The sequence below is a fragment of the Ranitomeya variabilis genome, chromosome 4 (genome assembly GCF_051348905.1).
Source record: "Ranitomeya variabilis isolate aRanVar5 chromosome 4, aRanVar5.hap1, whole genome shotgun sequence".
NCBI lineage: Eukaryota > Metazoa > Chordata > Amphibia > Anura > Dendrobatidae > Ranitomeya > Ranitomeya variabilis.
The window spans coordinates 276,556,378-276,571,882 of record NC_135235.1 but is presented as its reverse complement, the minus strand read 5'-3'; the positions used below and the strand labels follow the sequence as shown (position 1 = coordinate 276,571,882).

The 15,505-nt window shown below is 47.0% G+C and overlaps 1 long non-coding RNA gene across 2 annotated transcripts in view; it reads right to left on the bottom strand.

Moving 5' to 3' along the window:
- Window positions 1-378: 378 nt before the first annotated feature.
- The window catches only part of LOC143768818 (uncharacterized), a 32,703-nt gene continuing 17,576 nt past the window's right edge, over window positions 379-15,505 (bottom strand). For both annotated transcript variants that reach the window (XR_013214046.1, XR_013214047.1), the window contains one exon: window positions 379-471. This is a non-coding gene — a long non-coding RNA (uncharacterized LOC143768818). The remainder of the gene's footprint in view (window positions 472-15,505) is intronic.

Here is a 15,505-nt window from a genome sequence, read left to right as displayed (position 1 = left end):
TATTCCTCCAATACAAGAATGTCAATTAATAAAATAAGTATAAAACACCATTAAATATAAAAATAATTGACATGCAGCCACATATTTCTCATTGCTTTGTTGTATATTTTTAGGATTTTATTTCCAGACAAAAGTGAGCATGGCAGAATTTGTGAGATGAATGATTACTCTTCCTCCAAGTGAAGATGTATTTTTGCTTCTTAAAAAATCAGTGTTGTGCCCAAGGTTACCAAGATCTTTTACTGAAAGGTTATGTTGTAATTAACTTTAACTGCAGAACCTTCCACCACACACCGGTGCGCGGTCTTAAAATAGTGCCACCATAACTGCAATGGATCAGCGCATTGTGACCCGGCGCTCGATTTATCTGTGCGGTTACGAGAGCTTCTGTCCTTGTCTAACGAGAGCTGGATTTGATTAGTCTTCTATTTTTCATCTGTCTCTTTCACCTCTAGCGTCTTGCAAACTGATCTAGTTAAAATTAACAAGCAGGAGTAAAGCAAGGAACAAACATCAGCTGGAAATAAAGAAAAAATAATAATAAAATGGTTATAAGGAAACCGGCGCTGTGATATCTCTTCATCACAAACCATGTTTTTCCTTGTTAATGACCTGAAAGATGTTACTGTCAATCGAAATGTCAACTAAGTAGATAAGGACAGCAGACAGCAGGCTGGGATCTCACTTCTCCTTTTTACTTGTTACTAAAAGACAATGTATACCATTTATTGCAAATGTTATGATGTGAGATCTGTTTAGATCAATTGGCCCTCATCAGTGCAGAGCAACCTCCTGCCGAGCATTGGAGCAAAGCCTCGATCCACACGACCGGAGAGATAAGCATCTGTAGATAAACCCCTTTTTCATTATATTGATTTGCTATCACTGTACTTCAAAGAAAATAAATAATGAGCGAAAAACCTATTGTTTAAATCAGGATTTTATAATATTTATTGTTGTTGTTGTGGTATGCCAATTTATATTTTTCATATCACAATCTGTGTAGAGAAATATAGAAATGTTGCAATGTTGACACTGGTCACCTGGGCTATTTTAGTCTCTTATATCCTGTTCATTACAAACACTTTTCAGCATTCCAAATATTATTGCAGATTGGGTCATAATTAGGGATGAGCCACCTCCCTAGTGTTCGGGTTCGGTTCGGTTCGTCGAACAGGGAGATGTTCGCCGAACTGTTCGTCGAACTGTTCGACGAACACCGTCAAACCCTATTGAAACCAATGGCAGGCAAACACAAACAAATACAAACACATGGAAAACACATAGAAAACACCTTAAAAGGTGTCCAAAAGCTGACAAACTGCTCAGAAGACACAACAAACACAAGGAAAAGTCACAACTACACATAGTCATGCGAAAAGAAAAGAGGTGGAGGAGTAAAAGGAGGAGGAGACACAGATATAGGCATGTCATGCCCTTCTAAAGTTAAGAAAGGCTGGAGTAAAAATCTAAACTCACTCTACCAACATACAGATGTCTTGACAAAAAAAAAAATATATCTGTAGGTAGAATGGCGGCGGGTCCATTCAGAACACTTTCCTTAGAAGACGTAGTGGTACCCCCGTTGGGAGTTGTGCCAAAAAATGAACCCAATACATTCAGACTAATCCACCATTTGTCATTTCCAAGGGGCAGGTCAGTAAGCGACAACATCGACACGGAACCAAGTACAGTACTATGTACTGTACCTCCTTTGACGAGGCAATCAGGTGGGTCAAGAAGTTGGGAATGGGCACCCTAATGGCCAAACAGACATTGAGGGGGCATTCCGGTTACTAACTGTGCCTCCGAATAGTGTCCTCCCATTGGGCTGCTTCTGTGAAGGGGCATACTACATAGATCACTGTTTGCCCATGGGGTGCTCCATATCCAGCTCACTATTTGAGGTGTTTAGTTGCTTCCTCGAATGTGTCATCATGGACGTTTGTAAGGCGGCACATATTATCCATTACCTCGACGACTTCTTATGCCTGGGCCCAAAAGATTCGCCACAGTGTGAAAACACACGGTAGTCCACCTGTGAGAAGGAGAGAGCAGGAGGGAGAGTGGACACCCCAGAGCCGAGGGGTTAGATTGAGAAAGAAAGAAGGCGGTGTAGCTTGCTTCATGGGTGGGGTACTCTGCTGAGTAGCAGAAATTGCTAATAGGCCCAAAAGGATTTCCTTGGCCAAATGCCATTAAAAATAGTAGTTAGGTAAACAGGCGGTGTAGCTTGCTTCATAGGTGGGGTACTCTGCTGAGTAGCACAAAATGCTATTAGGTACAAAACGATTTCCTGGGCTAGATCAGTTAAAAATTAGTAATTAGATCAACAGGCGATGTAGCTTGCTTCATGGGTGGGGTACGCTGCTGAGTTGCACCAAATTCTACTAGGCCCAAAAGGATTTCCTGGGATAGATGCCGTTACAAAATAGTAGTTAGGTAAACAGGTGGCGTAGCTTGCTTCATGGGTGGGGTACGCTGCTGAGTTGCACCAAATTCTACTAGGCCCAAAAGGATTTCCTGGGCTAGATGCCGTTACAAAATAGTAGTTAGGTAAACAGGCGGTGTAGCTTCCTTCATGGGAGGGGTATGCTGCTGAGTTGCACCAAATTCTACTAGGCCCAAAAGGATTTCCTGGGCTAGATGCCATTACAAAATAGTAGTTAGGTAAACAGGCGGTGTAGCTTGCTTCATGGGTGGGGTATGCTGCTGAGTTGCACCAAATTCTACTAGGCCCAAAAGGATTTCCTGGGCTAGATGCCGTTACAAAATAGCAGTTGGGTAAACAGGCAGCGTAGCTTGCTTCATGGGTGGGGTACACTGCTGAGTTGCACCAAATTCTACTAGGCCCAAAAGGATTTCCTGGGCTAGATGCCGTTACAAAATAGTAGTTAGGTAAACAGGCGGTGTAGCTTGCTTCATGGGTGGGGTACACTGCTGAGTTGCACCAAATTCTACTAGGCCCAAAAGGATTTCCTGGGCTAGATGCCGTTACAAAATAGTAGTTAGGTAAACAGGCGGTGTAGCTTCCTTCATGGGAGGGGTATGCTGCTGAGTTGCACCAAATTCTGCTAGGCCCAAAAGGATTTCCTGGGCTAGATGCCATTACAAAATAGTAGTTAGGTAAACAGGTGGTGTAGCTTGCTTCATGGGTGGGGTACGCTGCTGAGTTGCACCAAATTCTACTAGGCCAAAAAGGATTTCCTGGGCTACATGCCTTTACAAAATAGTAGTTAGGTAAACAGGCGGTGTAGCTTGCTTCATGGGTGGGGTACGCTGCTGAGTAGCACCAAATTCTACTAGGCCCAAAAGGATTTCCTGGGCTAGATGCCGTTACAAAATAGTAGTTAGGTAAACAGGCGGTGTAGCTTGCTTCATGGGTGGGGTACGCTGCTGAGTTGCACCAAATTCTACTAGGCCAAAAAGGATTTCCTGGGCTAGATGCCTTTACAAAATAGTAGTTAGGTAAACAGGCGGTGTAGCTTGCTTCATGGGTGGGGTACACTGCTGAGTTGCACCAAATTCTACTAGGCCCAAAAGGATTTCCTGGGCTAGATGCCGTTACAAAATAGTAGTTAGGTAAACAGGCGGTGTAGCTTGCTTCATGGGTGGGGTACGCTGCTGAGTAGCACTAAATTCTACTAGGCCCAAAAGGATTTCCAGGGCTAGATGCCGTTACAAAATAGTAGTTAGGTAAACAGGCGGTGTAGCTTGCTTCATGGGTGAAGTACGCTGCTGAGTAGCACCAAATTCTACTAGGCCCCAAAGGATTTCCTGGGCCAGATGCTGTTAAAAATAGTACTTAGGTAAACAGGTGGTGGGTGGCTGGGCTACTCTGCTGACTAGCAGACACTGAAGCTTTGGAGCAGACCTCTGAATCCCAGGCCATAGTATGAGTAAACAACTCTGCAGATGACCCCACCCACCTGGAATTGACGATGGCAACGTCATGTAAAACTCAGCAAGGAGACTAAATCAAAAAGTCTCCATCTTTTCCAAAAATTCAGCAACAGACACCACTTAAGTGGTATCAATTTCGCCATAGTTTTTTAAAATGGTTGGTGAGGTGATTTTCAAAAATCATCAAGCTTTTAGTCTCCCCAAGATGACACAGGGGTAGAAAAGTCCTTGCGGATCCAGGATTTGTTCATCTTGATGAACATTAGTCTGTCTACATTGTCACTGGACAGTCGCGTGCGCTAGGGTTGAGCGACCTTTACTTTTATAGGATCGGGTCGGGTTTCACGAAACCCGACTTTTTCAAAAGTCGGGTCGAGTGAAATCGGCTGATCCTATAAAAAAGTCGGGGTCGGGGTCGGCCGAAACTCGAAACCCAATGCAGTGCATTGGGTTTCCAATGGTTCCCAGGGTCTGAAGGAGCGGAAACTCTCCTTCAGGCCCTGGGATCCATATTTAAGTGTAAAATAAAGAATTAAAATAAAAAATATCGCCATACTTACCATCTGACGGGCCCTGGTACTAACTGGGAACCTTCCTTCCTTAGAATCAGCCTTCCAGGACCTCGTGGTGACGTCGCGGTGACGTCGCGGCTTGTGATTGGTCGCGCGGCCGCCCATGTGACCGCTCGCGCGACCAATCAGAAGCCGCGACGTCACCGTGACGTCACCGAAGGTCCTGGAAGGGCTGATTCTTAGGAAGGAAGGCTGCCGGAAAGAAGCAGGGCGTGTCCGAGGGTGAGTATATACCTAATAGGAATATACTCACCCTCGGCTTCGTTCCGGCAGCCTTCCTTCCTAAGAATCAGCCCTTCCAGGACCTTCGGTGACGTCACGGTGACGTCGCGGCTTCTGGTTGGTCGCGCGAGCGGTCACATGGGCGGCCGCGCGACCAATCACAAGCCGCGACATCACCGCGAGGTCCTGGAAGGCTGATTCTAAGGAAGGAAGGTTCCCGGTTAGTACCAGGGCCCGTCAGATGGTAAGTATGGCGATATTTTTTATTTTAATTCTTTATTTTACACTTAAATCTGAATTCCGATACCAATTCCCGATATCTTAAACATATCGGGAATCGATATCGGAATTCCGATTCCAGATTCAGAAGATCGCCGACTTCATGGCCGACCCCACACAGGGGTCGGGTCGGGTTTCATGAAACCCGACTTTGCCAAAAGTCGGCGACTTCTGAAAATTGCCGACCCGTTTCGCTCAACCCTAGCGTGCGCTTATCTGTCAGCACACCACCAGCAGCGCTGAACACACGTTCAGAGAGAACACTGGCTGCGGGGCATGACAAGATCTCCAAGGCGTGAGTGGCGAGCTCAGGCCATTTTTCAAGATTGGAAGCCCAAAATGAGCAAGGGTCCAGTTCCACAGTCATGGCATCGATGTTAACTTGGAGATACTCTTGTACCATCCTCTCTAGGCATTGGCTGTGCTTCAGACTTCTTGTCTCCTGTGGCCTTGCAAAGGTTGGTCTAAAAAAATCTTGAAACGATTGGAAAAAATTGCTGTTACCACCACATACGATGTTACTGTTATGGTTTGAGTGATGACTCGATAGTCCCATGGTTGGCAAGTTAGAACTCAGAGATTCACTACGTGTGAATTTTTGTGTTTTGTGGAAAAGCAGATGTTAGATTCAGTAACAGTCTCTGCTGTTACTCCTGCATGCGTGAATCCCTTTCTATGGCAGGAATTATTTCGCCAAATTTGCTTTTGTACCGGGGATCTAAGAGTGTGGCAACCCAGTAGTCGGCATTACTTCGGATTCTGACAATCCGAGGGTCATGTTGCAGGTAGTGCAGCAAGAAGGCACTCATGTGTCTTGTGCATCCAGGAGGACCAATTCCTTGTTGTCTTGGTGGTGGCGAGGTGAGAATCATGCTTCCATCGTCTGCCCTCTCCCCCCAACCTCGCACAACAGAAATTTGATCAAGGTCTCCCTCATCTGATCAGTCTTCCTTTCCCAGCGCCAGTTCGTCCTCCACTTCTTCCTCGCCTCCTGCACCTTCCTCAACAGTTTGGCTGCTACCATGCACCCTTGGTAATCCCTCTCCCCCAGCCGCCTTGGTGCTGCCAACCTTCTTGACCTTGGAGATATGATCCCTTCCGCATACGACTCCTCCTGTTCCTCCTCCTCCTCCTCCTCTTGTTCCACCACCTGACTCCGAACACTGTGTAAGGTGTGCTCCAGCATGTAAATCACCGGAATGGTCATGCTGATAATGGCATCGTCAGCACTAAACATCTTCGTTGCTATTTCAAAACTGTGCAGAAGGGTGCATAGGTCCCTGATCTGAGACCACTCCTGCAGCGTGATTTGCCCCATCTCTTTATCTCGTTGGCCCAGGCTATACGTCATTACGTATTGCACCAGGGCTCGTTGGTGCTGCCACAGTTGCTGCAACATGTGCAGAGTTAAATTCCACCATGTGGACACATCGCATTTCAGCCGGTGAACTGGCAGGCTCAACGACTTCTGTAGAGATGCAAGTCATCGAGCTGCGGGATGCGAACGGCGGAAGTGAGCACACAGCGACCGTGCCCTCTGCAGAAGCCCATCTAGTCCGGGATAGTGGGATAAAAATTGCTTGACAACCAGGTACAAAACGTGAGCCATACAAGGCACGTGTGTGTCATTGCCCCGGCGAAGGGTTGCACCCAGGTTTGCAGCATTGTCACACACGGCCTTCCCTGGCTGCAGGTTGAGTGGAGACAACCATTGATGGAACTCGGTCTCCAGAGCTGACCACAACTCCTCAGCTGTGTGACTCACATTTCCCAGACATTTCAATGTAAACACTGCCTGATACCATTGAGCCCTGGTGACAGCATAGTGAGGAGGAGAGCAGGATTCCTTCTGCACAGTTACAACGTGGGTGGCATTACCAGACAGGCTTTGGGTGCAGGTGGAGGACCGAGAGGAGGTTGAGGAGGCAGAAGCAGTGGAGGAACTTCTAGATACAGAGGATTGACGAGCAACTCGTGGGGACGGCAAGACTTGGATAGCAGCACCTTCTCCTGATGTCGCCGTAGTTACCCAGTGCCCAGTCACCGACATTGTAACAATTATAGGGGATAATTCAGGAGACTCTTTGTGTGGAACAAGACAACAGGACACAGTTTTATCAGTGGTAAAGTTTATATTATCACACAGTGTTTCAAACAGGTGCAGAGAGAAACTCAAGTCCACAACACTTGATGCAAACAAACAGAAAGTCTATGAAACACAGTTATTCTTGAGGAAACTTGACACAAATAGATCCTTGGCTTAGTCCAGACACAGATAGATATGCTATAAGGCAGTTCAAATCATATCTTAGCTCAACCAGGGAGGCCTGGTTAACAGTCTCAGGTTTTGCAGAGCAACAAACAGCTTACATGTCCAACAAATGCAGATGGAAGTAACACGAGCAGCAGATGAAGGAGGATTACTGAACACTGGTGTATGCAGCAGGAACTCAGAGCAGAGTGGCAGGATCTCCAACACAGGTTCACAGGAGCAGGTGCAGGTGCAAGGCCAGGGAGTAATCAGGAGCTGGATGCAGAGCAGAGTAATCTAGCACAGACTGAAGGCTGGGGTGGAGTTTTATAGCAGGAAGACAAGTGCACATGAGACCAAAGACGCCATGTTGGAAAAGGGCAGTAATGCACAAAAGGTAAAAAATGTTCAGAGTCCTGACAGACATGTAATGCCCCTGTCCATGTCTACTCGTCCAAGTGTCTGTGATGAAATGCACCCTGTCACACACAGAGTTTTACAAGGAAGCGGTGATGTTGTGTGCGATATGCTGGTGTAGCGCAGGCACAGCTTTCTTTGAAAAGTAGTGGCGACTGGGCATCTGGTACTGGAGCACTGCGACGGACATAAGGTCTCGAAAATCCTCTGCGTCTGCCAGGCGGAAAGGCAGCATTTCTGTAGCCAACAGCTTGCAGATGGAGAAATTCAACCTCTTAGCTTTGTCATGGCTAGGAGGAAATGGTCTTTTACTTGTCCACATCTGAGGGACTGAGGGCTGGCTGCCGTGCTTAGATGGAGTTGAGTAGGGTGTCCCCGGCAAGCTACTGGTCTGTGAGGAAGGTGCAGGTGGAGATGTTATGTTGCCTTGATCAATATGTGGTGTCGATGTCGGAGAGCGCTCAACAGCAGCAGGTGTTTCCACTTGCAAATGTCCTGACGACCTGCCAATCACACTGGCTGTTGCGGGTAAAGAGGTGGAAGGTCTGCTTCCAAAACCATGTGTGACTGCTGTCCCCACAGTCACAGAGGATGAAGAGGACCCGGATGCACTTGATGGGGCAGATGGTGGTTGACCCGGCCCACTAGGCATTGTAGCACAGTGAGCTTCCCACTGCAACTTATGCCTCATATCCATGTGACGGTTCATGCATGAACTACTCAAGCTAGTGATTTTTTGGCCTCTACTGAGATTTTGTTGACAAATCTTACAGACAACATGAGTTGGGTCATCCTTTGCGATGTCAAAAAATGCCCAGGCTATGCAAGGCTTAGAGCCCGTGCGACCTGAAGAGCCACCACGACTTCTGGTCTGAGGCACAATTGGGGTTGAGGATGAATTGTTGACGTTCTTCCAGTACTCCGTCTCTGTCCAGGAAGGTGCACTGTTACCTCATCATCAGACTCGTCTGTCATGAATCCCAATGGCTAGGGATAGCAAGGGACAAGCAAAGTAATACAAAATATCGGACGAGCTCTAGGGTGATGGAACCTGGGCTGACCGCTGCCCTACGCCTGACAAACGCAACTAGAGATAGCCAGGGAGCGTGCCTACGTTGGTTCTAGACGCCACGCACCAGCCTAAGAGCTAACTAGTACTGCAGAGAAAATAAAGACCTCACTTGCCTCCAGAGGAATGAACTCCAAAAGGTACAGTTGCCCCCCACATGTATTGACGGTGAAATGAGAGGAAGGCACACACATAGAGATGATATATATAGGTTCAGCAAATTGAGGCCCGCTGTAAACTAGAAAGCAGAACGATACAAAAGGGGTCTGAGCGGTCAGCAAAAAAACCCTAATCAAAAAACCATCCTGAGATTACAAGAACCCATGTGCCAACTCATGGCACATGGGGAGAACCTCAGTCCACTAGAGCTACCAGCTAGCATAGAGACATAATAAGCAAGCTGGACAAAAAACCAAACAACTGAAAATCAGCACTTAGCTTATCCTGAAAGATCTGGGAGCAGGTAGGCAGGAACCAAACAGGGCACATCTGAATACATTGATAGCCGGCAAGGGAAATGACAGAAAGGCCAGGTAAAATAGGAAACACCCAGCCTCTGATGGACAGGTGGAAACCAAAGGCCGCAACCCACCAAAGTCACCCAGTACCAGCAGTAACCACCAGAGGGAGCCCACAAACAGAATCCACAACAGTACCCCCCCCCCTGAGGAGGGGTCACCGAACCCTCACGAGAACCCCCAGGGCGATCAGGGTGAGCTCTATGGAAGGCGCGGACCAAATCAGTCGCATGAACATCGGAGGCGACCACCCAGGAATTATCCTCCTGACCATAACCCTTCCACTTAACCAAATACTGGAGTTTGCGTCTGGAAACACGAGAATCCAAGATCTTCTCAACAACATACTCCAATTCTCCCTCCACCAGCACCGGAGCAGGAGGCTCAACCGAAGGAACAACGGGCACCTCATACCTCCGCAACAACGACCGATGGAACACATTATGAATAGCAAACGATGCTGGGAGATCCAAACGAAAAGATACAGGGTTAAGAATCTCCGAGATCCTATAAGGACCGATGAACCGAGGCTTGAACTTAAGAGAAGAGACCTTCATAGGGACAAAACGAGAAGACAACCACACCAAATCCCCAACAAGAAGTCGGGGACCCACGCGGCGACGGCGATTAGCAAACTGCTGAGTCTTCTCCTGAGATAACTTCAAATTGTCCACCACCTGATTCCAAATCTGATGTAGCCTGTCCACCACCACGTCCACTCCAGGACAATCCGAAGACTCCACCTGACCAGAGGAAAAACGAGGATGAAACCCCGAATTACAAAAAAAAGGAGAGACCAACGTGGCAGAACTAGCCCGATTATTAAGAGCAAATTCGGCCAGTGGCAAAAAAGCAACCCAGTCATCCTGATCAGCAGAAACAAAACACCTCAAATAAGTTTCCAAGGTCTGATTAGTTCGCTCCGTCTGGCCATTCGTCTGAGGATGGAATGCAGACGAGAAAGACAAATCAATGCCCATCTTGGCACAAAACGTCCGCCAAAATCTAGACACAAACTGGGATCCCCTGTCAGAAACGATATTCTCCGGAATCCCATGCAAACGAACCACGTTCTGAAAAAATAAAGGGACCAACTCAGAGGAGGAAGGCAACTTAGGCAAGGGCACCAAATGAACCATCTTAGAAAAGCGGTCACACACACTCCAGATAACGGACATTTTCTGTGAAACCGGGAGATCAGAAATAAAATCCATGGAAATGTGCGTCCAAGGCCTCTTCGGGATGGGCAAGGATAACAACAACCCACTGGCCCGAGAACAGCAAGGCTTAGCTCGAGCACACACTTCACAAGACTGCACAAAGGTACGCACATCCCTAGACAAGGAAGGCCACCAAAAAGACCTGGCCACCAAGTCTCTAGTACCAAATATTCCAGGATGACCAGCCAACACAGAAGAATGGACCTCGGAGATGACTCTACTGGTCCAATCATCCGGAACAAACAGTCTTTCTGGTGGACAACGATCAGGTTTATCCGCCTGAAACTCCTGCAATGCACGTCGCAAGTCTGGGGATACGGCGGACAATATCACCCCATCCCTAAGGATACCAGTAGGCCCAGAGTCTCCAGGAGAGTCAGGCACAAAACTCCTGGAAAGAGCATCTGCCTTCACATTCTTTGAACCTGGCAGGTATGAAACCACGAAATTGAAACGAGAAAAAAACAACGACCAACGAGCCTGTCTAGGATTCAAACGCCTGGCAGACTCAAGGTAAATGAGATTCTTGTGATCAGTCAAGACCACCACACGATGTTTAGCACCCTCAAGCCAATGACGCCACTCCTCAAATGCCCACTTCATGGCCAAAAGCTCCCGATTACCCACATCATAATTGCGCTCGGCGGGCGAGAATTTTCTAGAGAAGAATGCACATGGCTTCATCACCGAGCCATTAGAACTTCTCTGTGACAAAACCGCCCCCGCTCCAATCTCGGAAGCATCAACCTCAACCTGAAAAGGAAGTGAAACATCTGGTTGACACAACACAGGAGCAGAAGAAAACCGGCGCTTAAGTTCCTGAAAAGCCTCCACGGCCGCAGGAGACCAATCAGCAACATCAGCACCCTTTTTAGTTAAATCAGTCAAAGGTTTAACAATACTGGAAAAATTAGCAATGAACCGACGATAAAAATTAGCAAACCCCAAGAACTTCTGAAGGCTCTTAACAGATGTAGGTTGTGTCCAGTCACAAATCGCCTGAACCTTGACGGGATCCATCTCAATAGTAGAAGGAGAAAAAATGTACCCCAAAAAAGAAATCTTCTGGACTCCGAAGAGACATTTTGAGCCCTTCACAAACAGAGAATTGGCCCGCAGAACCTGAAACACCTTCCTGACCTGTAGAACATGAGACTCCCAGTCATCAGAAAACACCAAAATATCATCCAAATACACAATCATAAACTTATCCAGATATTCACGGAAAATATTGTGCATAAAGGACTGAAAGACTGACGGAGCATTGGAGAGTCCAAAAGGCATTACCAAATACTCAAAATGGCCCTCAGGCGTATTAAATGCGGTTTTCCACTCATCACCCTGTTTTATCCGCACCAGATTATACGCACCGCGAAGATCTATCTTAGTGAACCACCTAGCCCCCTTAATGCGAGCAAACAAATCAGTCAATAATGGCAATGGATACTGATATTTGACTGTAATCTTATTCAGAAGGCGATAATCTATACAAGGCCTCAGGGAACCATCTTTTTTTGCCACAAAAAAAAAACCTGCTCCCAGAGGGGACGAAGATGGACGAATATGTCCCTTTTCCAAGGACTCCTTAATATAATTCCGCATAGCAGTATGCTCTGGCAGTGACAGATTAAATAAACGACCCTTAGGGAACTTACTGCCAGGAATCAATTCTATAGCACAGTCACAATCTCTATGAGGAGGGAGCGAATTGAGCTTAGGCTCCTCAAAAACATCCCTATAGTCAGACAAAAACGCAGGGATCTCAGAAGGAGTAGATGAAGCGATTGAAATCGGAGGTGCATCATCATGAACCCCCTGACATCCCCAGCTTAGCACAGACATTGTTTTCCAGTCCAGGACAGGATTATGAGTTTGTAACCATGGCAGACCAAGCACTAGTACATCATGTAAATTATACAGTACAAGGAAGCGAATCACCTCCTGATGAACGGGAGTCATGCGCATAATCACTTGTGTCCAATACTGCGGTTTATTCATAGCCAATGGTGTAGAGTCAATTCCCTTCAGAGGAATAGGAACTTCCAGAGGCTCCAGACTAAAACCGCAGCGTTTAGCAAATGACCAATCCATAAGACTCAGGGCAGCGCCCGAATCCACATAGGCATCGACGGAAATGGAAGACAGTGAAAAAATCAGAGTCACAGACAAAATGAACTTAGGCTGCAGAGTACCAATGGCAAAAGATTTATCAACCCTTTTTGTACGTTTAGAGCATGCTGATATAACATGAGCTGAATCACCACAATAAAAACACAATCCATTTTTCCGCCTATAATTTTGCCGTTCACTTCTGGACTGAATTCTATCACATTGCATAGTCTCAGGTGCCTGTTCAGAAGACACCGCCAACTGGTGCACGGGTTTGAGCTCCCGTAAACGCCGATCAATCTGAATGGCCATAGCCATAGACTCATTCAGACCTGTAGGCGTAGGGAACCCCACCATAATATCGTTAATGGCCTCAGAAAGACCATTTCTGAAGTTTGCAGCCAGGGCGCACTCATTCCACTGAGTAAGCACCGACCATTTCCGAAATTTTTGACAATATATTTCCGCTTCATCATGCCCCTGAGAGAGGGCTAATAAAGCCTTTTCAGCCTGAATCTCCAGGTTGGGTTCCTCATAGAGCAATCCCAATGCCAGAAAAAACGCATCCACACTGAGCAATGCAGGATCCCCTGGTGCCAATGCAAATGCCCAATTCTGAGGGTCGCCCCGCAGGAAAGATATTACAATCTTGACCTGTTGAGCAGGGTCTCCAGAGGAGCGAGATTTTAAAGAAAGAAACAATTTACAATTGTTCCTGAAATTCAGGAAGGTAGATCTATCTCCAGAAAAGAACTCTGGAATAGGAATTCTAGGTTCAGACATGGGAGTGTGAACAACAAAATCCTGTATGTTTTGAACTTTTGCCGCGAGATTACTCAGGCTGGAAGCCAAACTCTGGACATCCATGTTAAACAGCTAATATCAGAGCCATTCAAGGGTTAAGAGGAGGTAAGAAGCAGCTAGACAGCAATTAAGGGCTAGGCAGCAAAACTCTGCAGGGAAAAAAAAAAAAAAAAATTTCCCTTAAACACTTCTTTTTCTCCTGCTTCAGCCCAAACAATTAACACTTTGTGGGCCGGCTATACTGTCATGAATCCCAATGGCTAGGGATAGCAAGGGACAAGCAAAGTAATACAAAATATCGGACGAGCTCTAGGGTGATGGAACCTGGGCTGACCGCTGCCCTACGCCTGACAAACGCAACTAGAGATAGCCAGGGAGCGTGCCTACGTTGGTTCTAGACGCCACGCACCAGCCTAAGAGCTAACTAGTACTGCAGAGAAAATAAAGACCTCACTTGCCTCCAGATGAATGAACCCCAAAAGGTACAGTTGCCCCCCACATGTATTGACGGTGAAATGAGAGGAAGGCACACACATAGAGATGATATATATAGGTTCAGCAAATTGAGGCCCGCTGTAAACTAGAAAGCAGAACGATACAAAAGGGGTCTGAGCGGTCAGCAAAAAAAAACCCTAATCAAAAAACCATCCTGAGATTACAAGAACCCATGTGCCAACTCATGGCACATGGGGAGAACCTCAGTCCACTAGAGCTACCAGCTAGCATAGAGACATAATAAGCAAGCTGGACAAAAAACCAAACAACTGAAAATCAGCACTTAGCTTATCCTGAAAGATCTGGGAGCAGGTAGGCAGGAACCAAACAGGGCACATCTGAATACATTGATAGCCGGCAAGGGAAATGACAGAAAGGCCAGGTAAAATAGGAAACACCCAGCCTCTGATGGACAGGTGGAAACCAAAGGCCGCAACCCACCAAAGTCACCCAGTACCAGCAGTAACCACCAGAGGGAGCCCACAAACAGAATCCACAACACTCGTCACTAGCATCCTCCTCCACCTGCTCTGCTGACCTCATGGACTGGCGGACTGGGGGTTGACAATAAGTGGGGTCTACAACCTCGTCATCATCATCCTGTGTGTTCTCACACCCGTCGTCCTCAGAGCCAACCTCTTCCTGCCTCAACCGAAAAGTCAAGTTTTCGTTCCAATCAGGTATCTCAGTCTCATCATCATCTTCCTCATTGTCTCCACCAACAGGAGTTACAGTTTGGGAACGAGGGTCTACATTATACTCAGAACCTTCTTCATCTGGGCCTGGATCCAACTCACAAAGATTCTGGGCATCAGTGCAGATCATTTCCTCGTCTGGATTCACAGAAGCTCTGGAGCAGACCTCTGATTCCCAGGCTATAGTATGCGTAAACAGCTCTACAGACTCAACCATGTGTGCTACCCCATGCTCAGACGGGCAGCTGGAGACTTGGGAGCTGTGAGGAAGCAAGTGCGATTGGGGTGACAACTCTGAGGACTGGAGTAGTTGTGATGTTGAAGTTGACGTGGAGGAGAGCCCACTTGAACGAGCACTTGATATCCGTTCAAGAACCTGCTGTTTTTGTGCCTCATCTGGAATTTTTGGCGATGCTTGTAGCGATGGTCGTAATAAAGGGATCATATCAGATTGTCCACGAAAAGAAGTAGACATCTTACTTTGGCTGGAAGATGGTCTTTCTTCTGCAGATGTTTCTGTTGCTTTACCACCTACCTCACGGACACAACCTTTTTTTCCCTTTCCAACACGCCTATTCCCCTTTCCACCAGCAGCAGGCCTTTTGCCACTCATTTTAGTGCTTAATTGCCAACTCTGTATCTGAAGTTGTTGGCACAACAACCGATGGATGAAAACCGAGCAGAACTGAGTGGCCAAACTGTGGTACTAGGCCCAAAACTATCAACTGGATTAGATGCAGTGAAAATAGAGATACACAGGCGGTGTAGCTAGCTTCACAGGCGGGCTACTCTGCTGACGTGCAGACAATGCTACTAGGCCCAAAACTATCAACTGGATTACATGCAGTGAAAATAGAGATACACAGGCGGTATAGTTTGTTTCACAGGCGGGCTACTCTGCTGACGTGCAGACAATGCTACTAGGCCCAAAACTATCAACTGGATTAGATG